Source organism: Triticum aestivum, chromosome 1D, assembly GCF_018294505.1.
Source record: "Triticum aestivum cultivar Chinese Spring chromosome 1D, IWGSC CS RefSeq v2.1, whole genome shotgun sequence".
Classification (NCBI taxonomy): Eukaryota; Viridiplantae; Streptophyta; class Magnoliopsida; order Poales; family Poaceae; genus Triticum; species Triticum aestivum.
This window is the reverse complement of record NC_057796.1, coordinates 85,469,516-85,487,333: the sequence shown is the minus strand read 5'-3', so window position 1 is coordinate 85,487,333 and position 17,818 is coordinate 85,469,516. Positions and strand designations below refer to the sequence as shown.

The 17,818-nt window shown below is 44.5% G+C and overlaps 1 long non-coding RNA gene across 3 annotated transcripts in view; it reads right to left on the bottom strand.

The window, feature by feature from the left end:
• Window positions 1-227: 227 nt before the first annotated feature.
• LOC123180486 (uncharacterized) overlaps window positions 228-17,818 on the bottom strand; it is a 30,340-nt gene continuing 12,749 nt past the window's right edge. Inside the window, exons 4-6 of one of the 3 annotated variants that reach the window (XR_006491070.1) lie at window positions 1,923-14,900; window positions 593-1,062; window positions 228-411 (exon numbers count right to left, since the gene is read on the bottom strand). This is a non-coding gene — a long non-coding RNA (uncharacterized lncRNA). Of the gene's footprint in view, window positions 412-592; window positions 14,901-17,818 lie in introns of all 3 variants that reach the window. The other 2 variants (XR_006491071.1, XR_006491069.1) reach the window with 2 other exon arrangements.

The window sequence follows — 17,818 nt, the reverse complement described above, 5'->3', positions numbered from 1 at the left end:
ACCATGATTTTAACTAATAAATATAAGTTATACATAACAAAAATAATATCATCTTAAACTATGTTCAAATACAAAGCAAACGATATAATTTTTGTGACATGCATTAGTATTTTGTTAGTTAAATCTATGGTCAAACATTAACACAAAATACGATGGGACCAATAAATCAGGACGGAGGTAGTATCTGCCGAGCTTGAACATTGTGGTCCATCAGCGACAAGTCAAGATTAGGATACTAAAAACATTTTAAGTTCACGTTTCTTCTCACCAATCCTGAATTTTGGTACTGATTCATGGCTTGGTCCATAACTGCAGTATAATAAATTACAAATTGACCTCATAACATAATTGCATCCACCACACAAATAAGGTTCCCCCGCCTTATCTTTACAATTCTTGGACCATCAGCACCTAAACGAGCAACTAACATCAGTACCAACCATAGCTGCCAGCTTAACATGATTGTTGAAGTTAACTTGCCAAGGAAACTCGATGATAAGAGCTTGCATATATACAAAGGAAACAACATATAACAATAACCAAAACTACTATATATGTGGAATAGAAGAATTATACTATTTGTTTTTTTTACCTGGAGTACAACCATTGTCACCAGAATGGCCATGAAGAAGTGATTCCCGCTAGAAACCTTGAATATATTCAGCGCATCTGTTTCATCGCATTGAACTCATCAAACACCTTAGAAAAGAAAGATGACATGATATGTATACCCAACTATGTTAACAACATATACTTTTGATTCACATTCGATGAAACCATTAAATTAAACCGGTACATCAGGAGGTAGCTACTCCTGAACTATAAAATTCAGAATTTAAGCTTCTAATCCTGAATAAATGAATACAGTAAACATGTACAGAAATTGCCAAGTTATGTTCTCTATTGCCCACACACACACGCCAAGACCACCTTATCAAAGGATCAAGGAGATACTAGTAACTAGCCAAGTTAGAAGGAATGACAGCCATATCTTGCTTTGTTCTTCAGATCCAAACACACGCTAAAGGCCTTTCTTCCGGATAAAAACTGGTCTGTCAAGCCCTGAAATAGTTACACTGTACGTCAGATGTAGAAATACACGTCACAATTGCAAGGACAAACATAACTGCTCCCCTCCTCAGTTTATCGCAAAAGATAAATTACCTCTTTAATACATAATTAATTAATGGAGGCGGTATCCCAGAATAATCTCATACATAATGAAGATGCACGTGTGATGATTTATAAAATGGATTATGTTAACCTTTGAGTCCTTCATTTTCCATGCATGTGGGATTTCCCACAATTTATGCAGGGGCTAAAATATCATACTGTTGAGCACCAGAATCAGCTCTTTCAGTCCTCAGTTTCACAGGAACAATTTCATCTTATGACTGCCATAAAATTCAGTACATACTACTAACGCAAATTTCACTCTCCAACTAAGATTTTTAATGAGGCACTCTTCGCTGCTAATATTATCAAGCATAATCAAATATCTCACAATATCAGCAGGCAATCAACAAGGTGGACCATCAACATGCATTTTTGGAACTAGAATGTGGCACAGAGAAATATGATCAACAACTAGGGAGTGGAAATTATGCTCTTCTATTACAAAGGGATAACAGATAGTACTTGATACTCCCTCCGTAGTGATCTAAACACTTATATTTCTTTACAGAGGGAGTAGCATCTAAGGCCTAATATAAATAAAGGCTTGTGTGACTGACAGGCAAACAACAACCAATTAAAACAATATTTTTCTGCAGAACCTAAATATTGTACAAGGAACATCTTTACCTCTCGTGTGAAAGAAACCCTATGCACACAAGGTTAGACAATTAAAAATACATAGTTTATATTACCGGAAGTAAAAGGAATGCACCTTTAGTTTGAAATGGAATATCTGAAAAGCCTACCTTACAGGAAGATTCAAAAGAATTATCATGGAACCTTGATTTAAATCTTTTCAACTTGCTGATTGCTGGACTATCAAGGAGATCAAGGAGAAGAGGGTTAAGTCCTCTTGGTTTGTGGGTTGAGTCTTGACCAAAAATTCAGCAAATATTGACAGTCGTTCTCATTGCAATGGAAATAAATCCATCTGGAAACTGCTAGGAACCAAACATTGCTCCAGACAACATGAAACACAGAACAAAAGTTAAATTACTCATGTCATCAGATGGATAATCACAATAATTTTACTTGTGACATTGGGGTAGAGGTGGGATGCAAATCCTCACAATGGCAAAGTGTTGGTATGGCGCTAGCTAAGCTTGTAATTACTGTTGCTCCCCAAAAGCTCGAGACATTGCCGTTCAAATAAATCCAACTTGAATTCTGTGAAGTTGGCTAATGGCAACTAAACAAGAAAATTACGTGATGCACTGTATCTGGACTTCTGGAGTGAGCAGAGATTTGGGAGCATTACTGAAGAATATACGTGATTCTAAAGAATGCACACGCAATGAAAAAGGGCTGAGAAAACTTTGTCCTTGCCAGAATACGTACCAGCCTCGAGGGGACGCAGGCCTTCCACCGGCAGGAAGATGCGATGCCCCAGGCCCTAATCCTCTGCAGTCGATTTCACACGCTGATGCCCACCCCCGAATCAACCGAGAGCAGAAGCACAACAGTAGGGACGCTGTAATGTGTCGCCGCGAAGCCGAGGCCCCGATTCCTCCGTGGCTGAAGCCAAGCGCCGACGAGGACACCCAACGCAAAACCGCCCGCTCGCGGCCGAAACGATCAACCCTCGCCTCCGACCTCGATGCTGCTGGTAGTGGAGCCCGCGCTTCCCAGAAACTGCGGGGAGGCTAGCTCGCAATACCCACGACCAAATTTTCTTTTCCTCGCTACAACAACAACAACTAAGCCTTTAGTCCCAAACAAGTTGGGGTAGGCTACAGGTGAAACCCACAAGATCTGGCAACCAACTCATGGCTCTGGCATATGGATAGCAAGCTTCCACGCACCCCTGTTCATAGCTAGTTCTTTGGTGATACTCCAATCTTCAGGTCTCTCTTAACAGACTCCTCCCATGTCAAATTCGGTCTACCCCGACCTCTCTTGAGATTCTTTGCACGCTTAAGCCCCAACGAAAATCTTTTGGGTTTCATCTCCATAAGAGTGGCTGAGTTTTTACATTGGCTCGCCAAGCCCATCACAACCCTCCTCCTTTACCCGGGCTTGGGACCGGCTATGTTGAGACAACATAGGCGGAGTTTTCTTTTCCTCGCTAACATAAAAAAAATCATTGTCTGCCAGCCGTGGTGGGAATTGTTATTTTCTTTTGGTGGGGCAACCGAGCGGATACGAAGGGAGTCCGACTTGGTGGGTCGTTTGACCGGGATGAAGAATAAGTTATTCTTCATCCAGGGTAATATATATTAAAGAGAGAGAGAGAGAGAGAGAGAGAGAGAGAGAGAGAGCTGGAACAGGGCTCCAAGAAGAGGAAGCAAGCAAGGGGAGGAGGCGGCTGCGCCATTTGCTATGCTTGCTTCTCTGCACTTCCGTGGCTGCCGGGGTTCTGGTCCAAGCCAGAGGGGAGCTGCCGCCGTTTGAGGCGCCCTGACTTCCCTTCATCTTCTACAGCAGCCTGTGCTAGACAAGGGGAGATAAAGCCCCACAGTTCCGCACCTGCTGCTCCTTGCGCCCCACGCCGACCGTTCCTCCACCCGCGATGCATGCACCGCCTAGAGCTTGGGCCTCGATGCTCCATCCGCCGCTAGCCTAATGACCGTCCCTACAACCCTGAGCGTCTCTGCCGACCCTGAGTATGCTAACGACATGATCATCAATGGCAACGACCCTCAGTATATTGCCTTTGTGAAAGCACGTCTTAGTGAGCAGTTTCTTATGTCTGATTTTCGCCTACTTTCTTGGGATAGAGGTCTCTTCTACCTCTGATGGCTTTTTTATTTTCCAAGAAAAATATATCCAGAATCTTCTTGCTCATGCTGCTCTTACTGATGAGTGCACTGTTGAGACTCCCATGGAGCTCAATGTTCACCTTCGTGCTAGTGATGGTGACCCTTGTCTAATCCGACGTGTTATCGTCATCTTGTTGGGAGTCTTGTTTATCTAGATGTTACTCATCCAGATATCTCCTATCCCGTGCATAGTTTGAGTCAGTTTGTCTTTGCACCCACATTGGTTCACTATAGTCACCTCCTTCTCCTTTGTGTTCTCTGATATCTTCGTGGCACGATCTCTCACCGTATGTTCTTTCCCTGCTCTAGTTCATTACAGCGTCAGGCCTATTCAAATGCTATGTGGACTAATTCTCTCACTGCCTCGAAGACAAAGAAACAGACTACAATTTCACGTTTGAGTGCAGAGGCTGAGCCTTGAGCTATGGCTCTTTTGACGGCAGGGGTGACTTGGTTGCAGTGGTTACTTCAGAAGTTTGGTATTTCTGTCACTACACCTACTTTGCTCTTATTTGACAATACATGTGCTCGTAGTGTTGCGCGCGACCCAACGAAGAATGAACTCACCAAGCATATTGGCTTTGATGCTTTTTTTTGTGTGCAAAATTCGGATTATGGCTCCTCAGTATGTGCCTTCGGAGTTACAGTTGGAACATTTCTTTAGGAAGGCCCAAACTAGAGCACAACATGACTTCTATATCTATCTCTCCAAGCTCGGTGTTGTTGATCCACCATGAGTTTGAGGGATGGGGAGTTAAGAGTTATATATTTAGTCGTGTACCCCTTTGTATTTTCCCCACTCTATAAAGGTTTTTTTGCATATTGTAAAACACTTGTACGTGTATACAATGGCATATGGCCACCTGGAAATACAGTTGCATATATCCTAACAGGTACCTCCCTCCTTGTTAATAGCCAAAGGCTTCTTAGCACTTTGTCCTTTCATGTTCCTCAACATACCATGCAGCTCATTTTTGGTGGTCAGATTGTTGACTCTGGTTGTTGGGTAATTCTCGACTTTGACTCATGCACTGTTTCGGACCGTCACACTGGTGTTGTCCTTGGTGCTGGACCCCGATGTCATAACTCCCAGGGCCTCTGGGAGCTTGACTGGCTTCACTTTCCCTCTGTTGCTACCGCCGCCGGTCTCTCCACCTCTGTTGCCTTGTCTACCAGCTCTTTTTAGCAGTGGGGGCATCGCCTTGGTTACTTGTGTTACTCTCGTCTCTCATCCTTAGTTCGGCGTGGTCTTCTTGAAACGTGTGAGGCCTTAATGCACTGACTCGAACCTTTGCCCTCTGTGTTTGCCTTAGGCACTCCCTTGGTGATTGTCAACCGTATGTGGTCCTTTAGCTGATGCAAATCACTTTGCTTTCCTCCAAAAGCTGCGTTGCGCTCCTCGCAACCTGGTCCTTGGGTCGTTACCGGTGACTTCAACTTGATCTAGCAGGCGGGGGCGGGTAAGAATAACGCTAACCTAGAAAGAAGATAGATGGGCAGATTTCACCGTTTCCTTGACCTTGGGCTTTGCGAGATCAACCTCATCGGGCGACGCTACAGTTCGAGCAACAAGCGACGGTCACCAACGTTGGTGCAGCCAGACCGCTTGTTCTGTTCAACGAATCGGGGGTAATGACATCCTAGTTGCTTTTCCGCGCGGATACTCCATGGCATTAGATTTAGCGTGTACACCAAGATTTTCATGCCTAGGGCTCACCAGTCCCACTTCAAGGATATCTGGCCCAATTTTGATGGCTTCCGCCAGGTGGTTGCTGATGCCTAGCATGTGTCGTCGCACCTTCGCCAACTCTAGTGTTTGGGTGTCCTGCTGGAGCATATGGACAACACATTGTAGCTGTGGAGCAACCGGCATATTGGCAGCATCAAGCTACAACAGCTCATGGCTAAGGAAATCATTTTTCAGCTCAACGTGGTGCAGGAGTCCCGACAGCTGTCCCAAAAGGAGTTTAATCTACGCAAAGAGTTGAAGCTTAAGTTGCTTGGTTTGGCCTCCCTCAAGTGCATCATCCCACGCCAGCCCTCCGCTTCCACTAGCTAGCCGAGGGAGACGCAAACACGTGCTACTTCTACATCCATGTGTGCCACTGCCACTGCAAAAATTACATGGTTACCATTGCCCGTGACAGTATTGTCGCCTTGACCCATGAGGATAAGGAGTAGACGCTGCAGACTACTCGTCCATCATGGGGTGCGCCATCCCTCGTAGAGTTATTTTACCAACTCGCTTTGGAGATCATCAAAGATGAGCTTGCCGTAGTCGTCCACAAGCTCTATTTGCTTATACCGGGTTGCCTCGTCGAGCCTAATGATGCCCTCATTGTCTTAGTGCAGAGAAGAAAAACTCGAATAAGCTCGCACAATTCCACCTGATCTGTTTGTTGCATACCTTTGGTAGGCTTTTCTCGAAGTTGCTTGCTCTCCACATCATGCCTCGGCTCCCAGAACTGATCAAGGAAAACCAGAGCTCCTTCATGCTCACCACTACGGGCTTGCACATTAGACACATCGCAACCCTTATGCTCAAGGTTGACACTGCGAAGGCATTCGATTCAGTCTCATGGCCCTTCCTCATATGGTCTGATGGCACGCCGGCACTGGCAACGGATTCAACGAGTTGGTGTGGATGATTCTACAGTAGACACCCTCAATAGGGTGCCCGGGAGGCATATTCTTCACCGTCATGGCCTGTGGCAAGGTGACCCCCTTTTGTCTTTGTTTCTTCTTTGTGCTGGAGGTGCTCAACTCCTTGTTGGTCCATGCGAAGAGCATTGTCATGTTAGAGCCATCGTGTTGGCATGGCGTCAAGCACCTCATGTTAGTGTACAATGCTGACATGGTTGTCGTCCTGTCTTCGACGTGCGGCAACCTGATCTTGGTGGCACATCGAGCTTATGCACCAACTTCGACAAGTGTTCCTTTGCACCAATCTATTGCAGCATCACCGAGATTTAATTGATTATAAGCTAAGCTTCGCATGTGCTTTCCCAGCGCTCCCGTGCACCTACCTTAGCCTCCCCTTGTTGTGCAAGATTCGCACAGTCCACATGTAGCCTCTTCTAGACAAAGTTCTCAACTGCATCCCCACTTGGATTGAGAATCTACTAAACATGGGAGGCTGGCTCATGCTTGTCAAATTAGTACTTCTCTCCATTCCAGTTTATCAAGCCATCACCATAGTCGAGAAGTACATTCGCGTTTTCGTTGTGGCGGTCGAGAAGTACATTCGCGTTTTCCTTTAGAGCGGGACCGACATAGTCAACGACGGGCAATGCATGGTGGCCTGGAGCAAGGTGTGCTTCATGTGGAACTCAACGGCTTCAGGATCCTTAGGTACATCTCCCATTTGCTGGGTGGATTCCTTATTGAGCAGGGCACACTTCCTCAGTTCTCTGTCCTGGTGCTCATACTCAGAAGGGTGTTGCTGAGCACAAGCGGCATCACCTTCTTGAGGCGGTTCGTGCGTTGATGATTGTCGCCTCTCTTCCACCTCACTTTTGGGTTGAGGTAGTTTCTACTTCTACCTATCTCATCAACATTAATCCTTCCTTTGCTCTACAGACTGACATTCCTCTCGAGCATCTTTTTGGTTGTTCTCTTGACTACTCAACACTTCATTTGTTTGGTTGCATTTGCTACATTCTTCTTGCCCCCCATGAATGCACCAAACTAACTACTTAGTCTGTTGAATGTGTCTTCTTAGGTTACAATGATGAGCAAGGGCTATCTGCGTTGGGATCCTGCCAATCGTCGGATGCACATTTCTCGGGATGTGACTTTTGATGAGTCTCGTCCTTTATATCCACGTCCATGCTCTCTGACCTCCCCCATTGAGGATATTTATTTCCTCACTTTTTCAAATACACCTATCACTCAAGTATTGCCCTCGTCCACCCATCCCACCTTGTCTTCCCATACTACTGTTGTAGACCCCACACCGTCACTTGCGGCTTCCCCACCTCGTTCATTACCTGAGGCTTCCCCATTGATCCCCCCTCATCATCTTCTTTACTACACTGGTCATCCGCGTGTTGTGAACCTTCTGATGAGCCATCTCCCTCGACTACTGTCTTCTTCTGTTAGACAACGCACCACCTCCAACTTAGCCTACTTATGGCTTTCGAGCTCGCCTGCTTCCACCTACTGACCGCTATGGTTATTCTAGCACCGCTCTTCTCGAGACGACTTATCATGACGTTGTTGCTCATCCCGAATGGCAGCATGTGATGGAATCGGAGATTGATGCTCTTTCGCGCATTGGCGCGTGGGATCTCATTTCCCTTCCTCCTTGTGCTCGTCTCATCACTTGTATGTGGGTCTACAAGGTTAAGACTCTGATGGTTCTCTTGAGCATTACAAAGCTCGTCTAGTGGTCGGAACATGGTCATGACTATGATGAGACATTTGCCCCTATGGCCCAAATGACCACTCTTCGCACACTTTTCGTTGTGGCTTCTCTTCCTGATGACATGGTTTGTCGTCTTTGTTGCTCTCTATATGGCCTTAAGCAAACCCCTCGTGTCTAGTCTGAGCGTTTCATCTCAATAGTGATTGCGGCTGGTTTTTCGGCGAGTGCTCATGATCCTGCACTTTTTGTCTACATTTCAACTCGTGGGCGAACTCTTATTCTATATGTCGATCATCACCGACAACATTATAAGTACATTGCCTTTGTGAAGGCTCGTCATAGTGAGTTTCTTATGTCTGATCTTGGTCCTCTTCGCTACTTTCTTGAGATTGAGGTTTCTTCTACCTTTAATGGCTTCTTTATTTCCCAAGAGAAGTATATCCAGGATTTTCCTGCTCTTACTGATGAGCACACTATTAAGACTCCTATGAAGCTCAAAGTCCACCTTTGTATCCACCTCCGCTCCCTACCAGTCCGGCTGGGCATCCGTTGCCTGGTTGTGGGTTACTATGTGTGTTGCCTCGATCCCACATCTTGTCTTCCCTTGTTGGGTGGCCACATCACCGCACACTCGAGCACCACCATCGGCGAGCAGGAGCACGAGCAAGCGTCCTTTCGACCTTGTTCAGTCTGATGTCTGGGGTCCATCTCCCTTTGCCTTGGAAGGAGGTCATCACTAGTATATTATCTTTATAGATGATTTCTCTTAACACACATGCATATACTTGATTTCTTCCAGGCCTGAGCCCATGGGCGTGTAGTCCGTGCAACGGAACATGGCCAATTTCCAGGGGCCATGAAATTCCTAGCACAAGGCAGCCCATAGCAAGCAGCAGCCAACAGGCCTGCTGCTCGATATCCAGCATGGGCCCGTAAGCCGCCCCGCTAGCGCTAGCGCGTCTAGGCTGCATAGAGTCTCCCATGGAGCCCAGGCGACGAGCAATCAAGGCATTGAGCCATCGAGGACACCAAGTCGAGTGGACAAGTCCTCTCCAACGCCGCCTCCTACCCTCATCTCTTGTCTGTTCGGCTCCTCTCCTCTTTTTCCAATACGACGCTTGAAGCTCGGCGATCCTCCATCGATCCATCCCCATCCAATTCAGCATGTGCTTCTATCAGCTGTCGGCCATCGATCCGTGAGTTCCGCAGATCGCATTCCATCTAGCAATTTTAATATATGCCAATAGCTTGTTAATTATGTTATTTTACATCTTTTCTCTACATGTTTCAAGATCCAAGTCATGTCTTCTCAGGATAGAGAACATGAATCCGGTTACCAAAAGCGTTTGACAAAAACAAAAAACAGATAAGTTAGGTCGATTACAGAAAGGAGCCATGGATAAGTTTGTTGCAAAAGAACCACACGTGTCCTCTAATAATCAATCACAGGATCAAGGCCTCATGGTTGATAATAATGTTGACAATGATCATAGAGATGAACAAGCAAATAAAGAAAATAATGATGAGGTTGATGATGATCTTATTGGTAACACAAATATTGATATGCATAATAATGGTGATGACATCAGGACAACTAGTATTGATGTTAACTCAAATACTTCACCTGTTGCGGATGTCGGTGGTTCTTTTCATGTTGATATATTGGATCCAAGAAACTGGGGTTGTCTTGATCCTAAGCAGATTGACAATTTAGCACAAAAGGGCCCTAAAAGAGACTCACAATTTCAGAAAGGTCCTAAGGATAGATATTCTAGCAGGGTTTTCTGCACTATTCTATACTAGAATTATGTCAAATGGGGAGCATTGCGATAGAGATTACCTTGTCTATTCTAAGGACCTGAATAGACTATTTTGCTTTGGTTGTAAATTATTTACAAAAGGGCATAGAAAAGGTCAGTTGGCAGTGATGATTGGACACATCTTGGCAATACACTTAAAAGAGCATGAGACAAGTGTAGATCATGTTTTGAATATGACCACTTGGTATGAGCTCTCTACTACTAGATTGCAAAAGCATCAAACTATTGATAAAGATGCTCAAGGTCAACTTGAGAATGAAAAGGAGCACCGGAGAATTTTTTTCTCCAGAATTGTTTACATTATTAAATTTATTGCCAAGCATAATCTAGCCTTTTGTGGTAGTAACATCAAACTGTATGAAGATAGCAATGGGAATTTCTTGGATCTAGTAGAGATGTTGGCTGAATTTAACACAGTTATTCAAGAGCATGCTTGTCGTATTACAAATGAAGAAACTCATGCTCATCATCTTGATCACAAGATTTAGAATGAGTTGATACACTTGCTTGCTTCAGCTATTAAGTTTGAGATTGTTAAGAAAATAAAGAGTGCAAATATTTCTCGGTCATACTTGATTGTACCTTGATGCAAGCCACCAAGAACAGATATCTTCAATTGTTAGGTATGTGGATTCATCTTCAAGTCATGTTTGTGTAGAAGAATCCTTTCTAGGATTTTTAGATGTAAATGGTACGACTGGGCAAGGACTTTTAGAAGTGCTAGAGAATGAACTTAAGCTTCTTGATCTTGATATAGATAATGTGAGGACAAGGGCATGATAATGGGTCAGATATGAAAGGAAAACATCATGGGGTACAAAGGAGAGTTTTGAATGTAAATCCTAGAGCGATCTATTCTACTTGTGGTTGCCATAGCCTTAATTTAACACTTTGTGATATCATCCAAGACATTTATATAACTTCTGCAATTTTTACGAAGAAATGCAATTCTAAAAGATAACATATATAGGAGTGACGCTCAAGTTAGTATCAGCAACACATTGGGAGAGTTGTGTCAACAGTGTTAAAGCTATCAGATTTCAATGTGCAGCCATTTGGGAGGCTCTATTAGGTACCAAATATTTTTATATTGATTATTATGTAATTCCTTTGGCTATCTCCAACTATAACATATATTTCCTTTCTTTTCATTTTAGGTATCTGAAACTGATAATGATATAAAACGAGCAGCATCGTAACCTGCCAGGCCTGGAGGCTTACTTGGAAGTGTTGGGCACCACCACGGGTGCGCTTCTTCCACTGGCTTGCGAACCTCGACCGCTGCTGGACTGCCGACCACCTCCCGCGCCGTAACCTGCCTCGCCCACCCTGCTGTCCGCTCTGCGATCAGGCCCCAGAGACACTGCACCACCTTCTCCTGGGATGCCCCTTCGCTCGCCAGGTGTGGCATGAGATCCTCTCGTGGCTGCGCCTCCCTTGTCCGCCACCCAACAACGACGCCTCGCTTCACGACTGGTGGCGCTTGGCTAAACGGAACACGCCCAAGCCGATGCACAAAGGCCTCGCCTCCGCCACTCTGCTCGTGCCATGGATGATTTGGAAACATTGCAATGGCTGCGTTTTCGAGAGAGACCGCCCTTCGGTCACCTCCCTGATCGCCACGATCAAGGCCGAGGCTGCTCTTTGGGCCAGAGCTGGGGCCCTTGGCCTCCGCGTCATCCTGCCCCAAACCTGGGATGTTCACTAATGCCCTTGTATTTGCCCTGCAACTCGCCTTCTAGGAGGATTGTAACAAACCCCCTCTTTTCAATACAATGAAACGCAAATCTTTTGCGTTTTCTCGAAAAAAATAAAACGAGCAGCAAGGCAAAGGTTTGGCAAATAATGAACCTAGGGAGTATGAACTTATAGTGGCAATAGTAATTTGGTCTGAGGTATTATATGTTGTTAATTTAGTAAGCAAACACTTGCAAGCAAAGGATATGCTTATAGATGTTGCTATTGAGAAAGTGAAAGGGTTGATTTTTTTCGAAGGGTATAGAGAAAGTGGCTTTTAGAAGCATTGGAGATAGCCAAAAAAATTGCACTTGATATGGTTATTAGCACAACATTTCATGAAAGACGGGGAATTAAAAGAAAGAGACATTTTGATGAGAACCCGGATGACACAAATGTTCCCACACAGTCTGCAGAGGAATCATTTAGAAACGGTTATTTTACAACTATTGTTGATCAAGCAATTATGTCACTTACAATCAGATTTGAACAATATGAGGTTAGCAAAAAGATTTTCGTTTTTTATTTACTTCCAAATCATTGCAGTCATTGGATAATGAGAGCTTGAAATCTTGTGATAATCTTGAGGCAACCCTTAAAAAATGGCAAATCTAACATTGATGCCAATGACTGTAGTGGAGTTTACATTACTTAAAGATTCCATTCCAAAGGATGATATGGGCCAGTTGAAATTCTAAAGTTTTTAGAGTGACATGATTGTTTTCCCAATGCAGGTGTTGCATACATAGTTCTATTGACCATTCCTGTGACTGTTGCATCAGCAGAAAGAAGCTTTTCGAAATTGAAGCTATTGAAGTCGTATTTGTGTACTACAATGACACAACAAAGGCTTACTGATTTGGCCACAATAGCACTTGAGAGTGAAGTGTTGGAGAACATTGATTACGAGGATATTGAAGATTTCATTTCAAAGAACACTAAAAGAATGTTGTTATTCAAGTAAAGACTATGCAACCAAGCTTCGAATAGGTATGATTCTTGAATATATTCCTTGCTATGTAAGACACTATGATATATACACTACACATGTTTTAATTTTCTACTAGTAAACATGCCCGTGCGTTGCCACGGGAGATCAACACGACGTCCAATCATTATCGTGGCTTCATCCTTTTTCCCAGATACAAAATAGATGTCTCGACCTCAAAGTGGCAATTACAATCTCGACCCGCGGCGAGGCTATGCGGTTGACAGAGTGAGCAGGATAGTATTTCTAACAGTCACATGACCACAGTTGTCCATGATGCTGACCTCAACTCGAAAATATCGGCGTGGAGCCCCGGCTAGAGTAGAAACCGCAAGGTCTCGTGGAAGAGGTGAAGCGCGTTGTGTGTTTGCCTACCCTATCAACATATTCGTTCCACGAGCTCTTCCTCAACCTCTCTGCTGTGTGCCCCCGCAGCTCCCCGCACTTATCGTGTGTGGCCTTCGCACCACACCTCCTCAATATAGCCCCTTTGTTGTTCAAAGAAGTTCAGGATTTGCTTGTTTGCCATGTTGGTGATGCCCCGAATGTCGTTGTGTACCGAAGTATCCCGGACAAACTTGCTGGTCGATGTTTTTGGCCACAACAATGTACACACGTGTACATGATTTTGGAAGAAGGCAAAATGGATGAAATTTCTGAGAGGCTTGCTAGCTAGTATGCCGAGCAACCTTATTTTTTTGGTGAGTAGATGCACACGTACACAATGAACCAAGTCATGCTGGACTTCATTTGACATGGCCGCCCCATTTTGTCCGCTTGATTTCACCGGGTCCTCGAATCTTACAAGGTGGCGTCGGTGTTGTCGTATGTGTTTGGTTAGTGTTGGCGCACACCTGAACACGTAGTATACGTTTTGACGAGCACGATGTGTGATCCTAGCAGTCGGTACTTTTGGACGAAGAAACACATCAAGTGAATTGCTTTGCGGTGGATGCAAAATTAATTCAGAGAAATGCCTTAATTGATCCGTACGCTGGATCAAGTACGTAGCAAGAGCTAGCTAGACTGATTAAAATTTCAGCCCAAGCCGGACAAACACTATTGAGTTTAGCTAGCCCAAGCTGGACACAAACACTGACCGGCTAGATTCTGAGATTAAAGTTGAGACTGGCAATAACAAAATTAATCGTCATCTGCCTTTCTGTTTCAATACCACTAAACTTCGATCATGGCTTACAATTCAGTCGAGAAGGCATCTACTTGCTGAATATATGCAGTCTGCAATCAAAATATTGTATCTGAATTTTTTGTAAGCAACATCTAAGATTTTGTAAGCTCTGAAAGTAAAAGACAAACAAGTGAAAGAATTGAAAGATAAAAAAGCTAACTTGGCATGATGCCATCGGGTTGTATGCCATGCTCGAGGCAGTAGAGCCCCTCAGTATCTCTTGCCCAGCTCCCTCTGGCCAGCCGTAGTGCAGCCGCGAGCTGCTTTTGAACTCTCCTTCTGCACCGCCCCAGATCAGCCAGCGGCGAAGGTCAAGGTCTCCCTCCGCACCGCTGCAACCAGCCTGACACGCCGCCATGCCAACTGCCAAGTACTTATCCGACCTCTTGTAGAGAAACTCCACCCGAAATGCATAAAGTGAAGCTACACCGAGATCAATGGCCCCCTTCGCAGTGCCTCCGGAGGAGACGAAACGCCGAGGCGGCGGCTGCCCAGGCACGGGCCTCCATGCCGGTGGAGTCGCGCTGCGGCGCGGATGATGGGGCAGGCCCAGTGGATTCGTGGGAGATCGCGTGCCTGAGCACCCAATCCCGCCACCAGCTCGCCTCGTCGGAGTGCTGCCGCCGCCCCGCGTCCCCCATCCACTCACTCCCGCGCCCGAGCGCCCAATCCCACTGCCAGCTCGCCTCGCCGGAATGGCGCCAGCGCCGCCGCCGCCACGCGTCCGCCGTCCACTCACTCGCGGAACGGGCAGGATTCCCCCGGATCCGGCGGTTGCTCCTTTCGATCGATTCTGGTGTTCCTTCGTTCCGTGTTGGGGTTAATTCTTTTTCGCCTCCTTCCTGCTTGTTGATCCTCCAAACAGCTTACGTATATGAACCGGCAAAATTATATCCAAAGAAGCGAGGTGAGACAGGACGAAAGCTCGTGAGTTCGGTTCAAACAACTCATGTACACCGATTTTGAAAAGTCCACTCACGTGCTCACGACCCATTAAAAAAACTTCAGTAGAAAGCCCACTTGCCTCGCTCGTTGCTAGGCCCAAAATCTGCCCAGCTTGAGCGTCACGAAAACAACTTACGGCTTATTCTAGATGGACGAATTTTTAGTACCACCTCAAGTAGGAAAATATTGTTTAAGCGGGACGAAACCAAGAATATCACCTTGCTTTATTAGTAGGTATAGATATAGATATAGACTGCGGGGATGAGTTTCGCACAGGGACTCTGATTTTGCTTGCCCGGCCCTGATTTCTCCCATAGTGAGGTCTTATCTATATATAAGCATTTTGTTACCATCGTCCACACTCAGTTCTCTACGCCTATTCGTGTGTTCTATGCTGACTCTACTGGAGAATATATATAGATGATTTATCTTGACACACATTGATATACTTTATTTCTCCCGTAGTGAGGTCTTATCTAGATATGTGTTTTGCTGCCATGGTTCACACTCGGTTCTCTACGCCTATTCATGTGTTTTATGCTGACTTTGCTCGAGAAAATATATCTCCAAGCTGTTACGTGTAGTCCTTGCTGAGCAAGGTAATCTTGCTCAGTTCTCTTGTCCTGGTGCACATGCTCAGAATGGCATGGCTGAGTGCAAGCATCGTCACCTTCTTGAGACGGCTCGTCCGTTGATAGTCACTACCTCTCTTCCGCCGCACTTTTGGGCCGACTCTGTCTCCACTTCCATCTATCTCATCAATCTTCAGCAATCCACTGCTCTGCGGGGTGGCACTCCTTTCAAGCGTCTATTTGATTGTTTCCTGGTTATTCGGCACTTCAATTGTTTGGTTATGTTTGCTATGTCATTCTTGCCCCACATGAATGCACTAAACTGACTGCTCAGTCTGTAGAGTGTGTCTTCTTAGGATACAACGATGAGCACAAGGGATATCGTTGTTGGGATCATGTTGGTCCTCAGATGCCTATTTCTTGGGGTATGACTTTTGATGAGTCTCTTCCTTCTACCTTTCCAGTGGAGGATATCTCTTCTTTAAAAATTTCCTGACACTCCTATTGAGCCCTTATCCATTCATTGTACTGCTCCTGCTTCTTCGATTATTGCAGATCCAGTGCCATCATCTCCTATGATTTCCTCACCTCGCTTATCACATGATTCTACACCTTCACCACCAGTGACTTCCTTGTCTCTATCACATGAGTTTATCCCGATGATTCCTGCTCGTATTCTTCCATCTTTTTCTCACTTTTATACACGTCGTCTATGTGTTGTGGATGCGTCTACAGATGTACCATCTTCCTCGTCTCAGCCTACTTATGGCTACCTTCCTCCTCCGCTTCGAACCGTTGATCGCCTTAATCTTCCAAGCGTTGGTGCTGTTGTTCTTGAGCCAACTTCTTATAGTAATGTTGTTCATACCAAATGGCACCTTGCCATGGCAGAGATTGCTGCTCTTTGAGCACATTGGCACGTGGGATATTGTTCCTCTTCCTCCTCATGTTCGTCCCATCACTTGGTGGGTCTATAAAGTTAAGACTCGCTCTGATGGTTCTCTTGAGCATTACAAACCTCGTCTTGCGGCTCGTGGCTTTCAGCAGGAGCATGGTTCTGATTACGAGTCCTGATTACGATGAGACTTTTTGCTCCTGCAAACCATATGACCACTTCTTGCACACTTCTTTTATGGCCTCTGTTCGCCATAAGTCTGTCTCGGCTTGATGTTAAGAATGTCTTTTTTAATGGTGAGCTGCATGAGGAGGTTTACATGCAGCCACCACCTGGGTAGTGTACTCCTGACGACATGCTTTTTGCCCTTCATTGCTCTCTCTATGACTTTAAGCAATCCCCTCGTGCCTAGTTTGAGCGTTTTGCCTCTCTCGGATCATGAAGTGGTTGGGAGTGAGACTAAGAGAAATACGGGAAAGGACTCGATGACTGGCATATTAGACGAATGAGGCCTATACTAAATTGATGAGATGAGTTATAGGCCCGCTGCCAAAATGGTTGGTGTATTCTTCTCCAAAGCGGGCCATGCAAACAGGAGCGAGTGGGATAGTCATACTCCTACTTTTTTGGCAAACGTTAACCCCTACTTCCTAATAATAATTTGACCCAAACACCGAACAGAGCATTGACCACAATTCTTTATACATCACACCATGTCCTTAGAATCAACTAACATGCAAGGCAAATTTCAAAAAAGAGTTTGCGAATTCAATAAATGTTCACAAATTCAAAACATATGTTTACGAATTAAATAAATGTTCATAAATTCAAAAAATGTGTTTGCAAAATCAAAAATTGTTCACCAATTCCAAAAATGTTCACGTATTCAAAAAATAGTTTGTGAATTAAAAAATGCTCACAAATTAAAAATTGTTCACGGATTCCAAAAAAAGTTTGTGAAAAAATGTTCATGTATTCAAATCAAGTTCGTCAAATCCAAAAAAGTACATGAATACGAAAAATTGTTCACATATTGAAGAATATTGTGAATTCATAAAATGCTCAAGTCAATTTCAAAAAATATATGTGGATTCTAAAACAACTTTCGCAAATTCCAAAAAGTTCACATATTCGAAAAATGTTTACGTATTCAAGACAATTGTAAACTCCAAAATGTTCACGAATTCAAAAATTGTTCATGGTGAATTCAAAAATTGTGCATGGATTCTAAAAAATGTATGCAAATTCCAAAAACGTCACGTGTTCAAAAAATGTTCACATCTTCAAAAAAAATCTTCACAAATAGGGAATTTTAAAAAAAATCAAAAATCACAAATGCGAAAAACACTAAAAAATTGTTCACGAATTTTA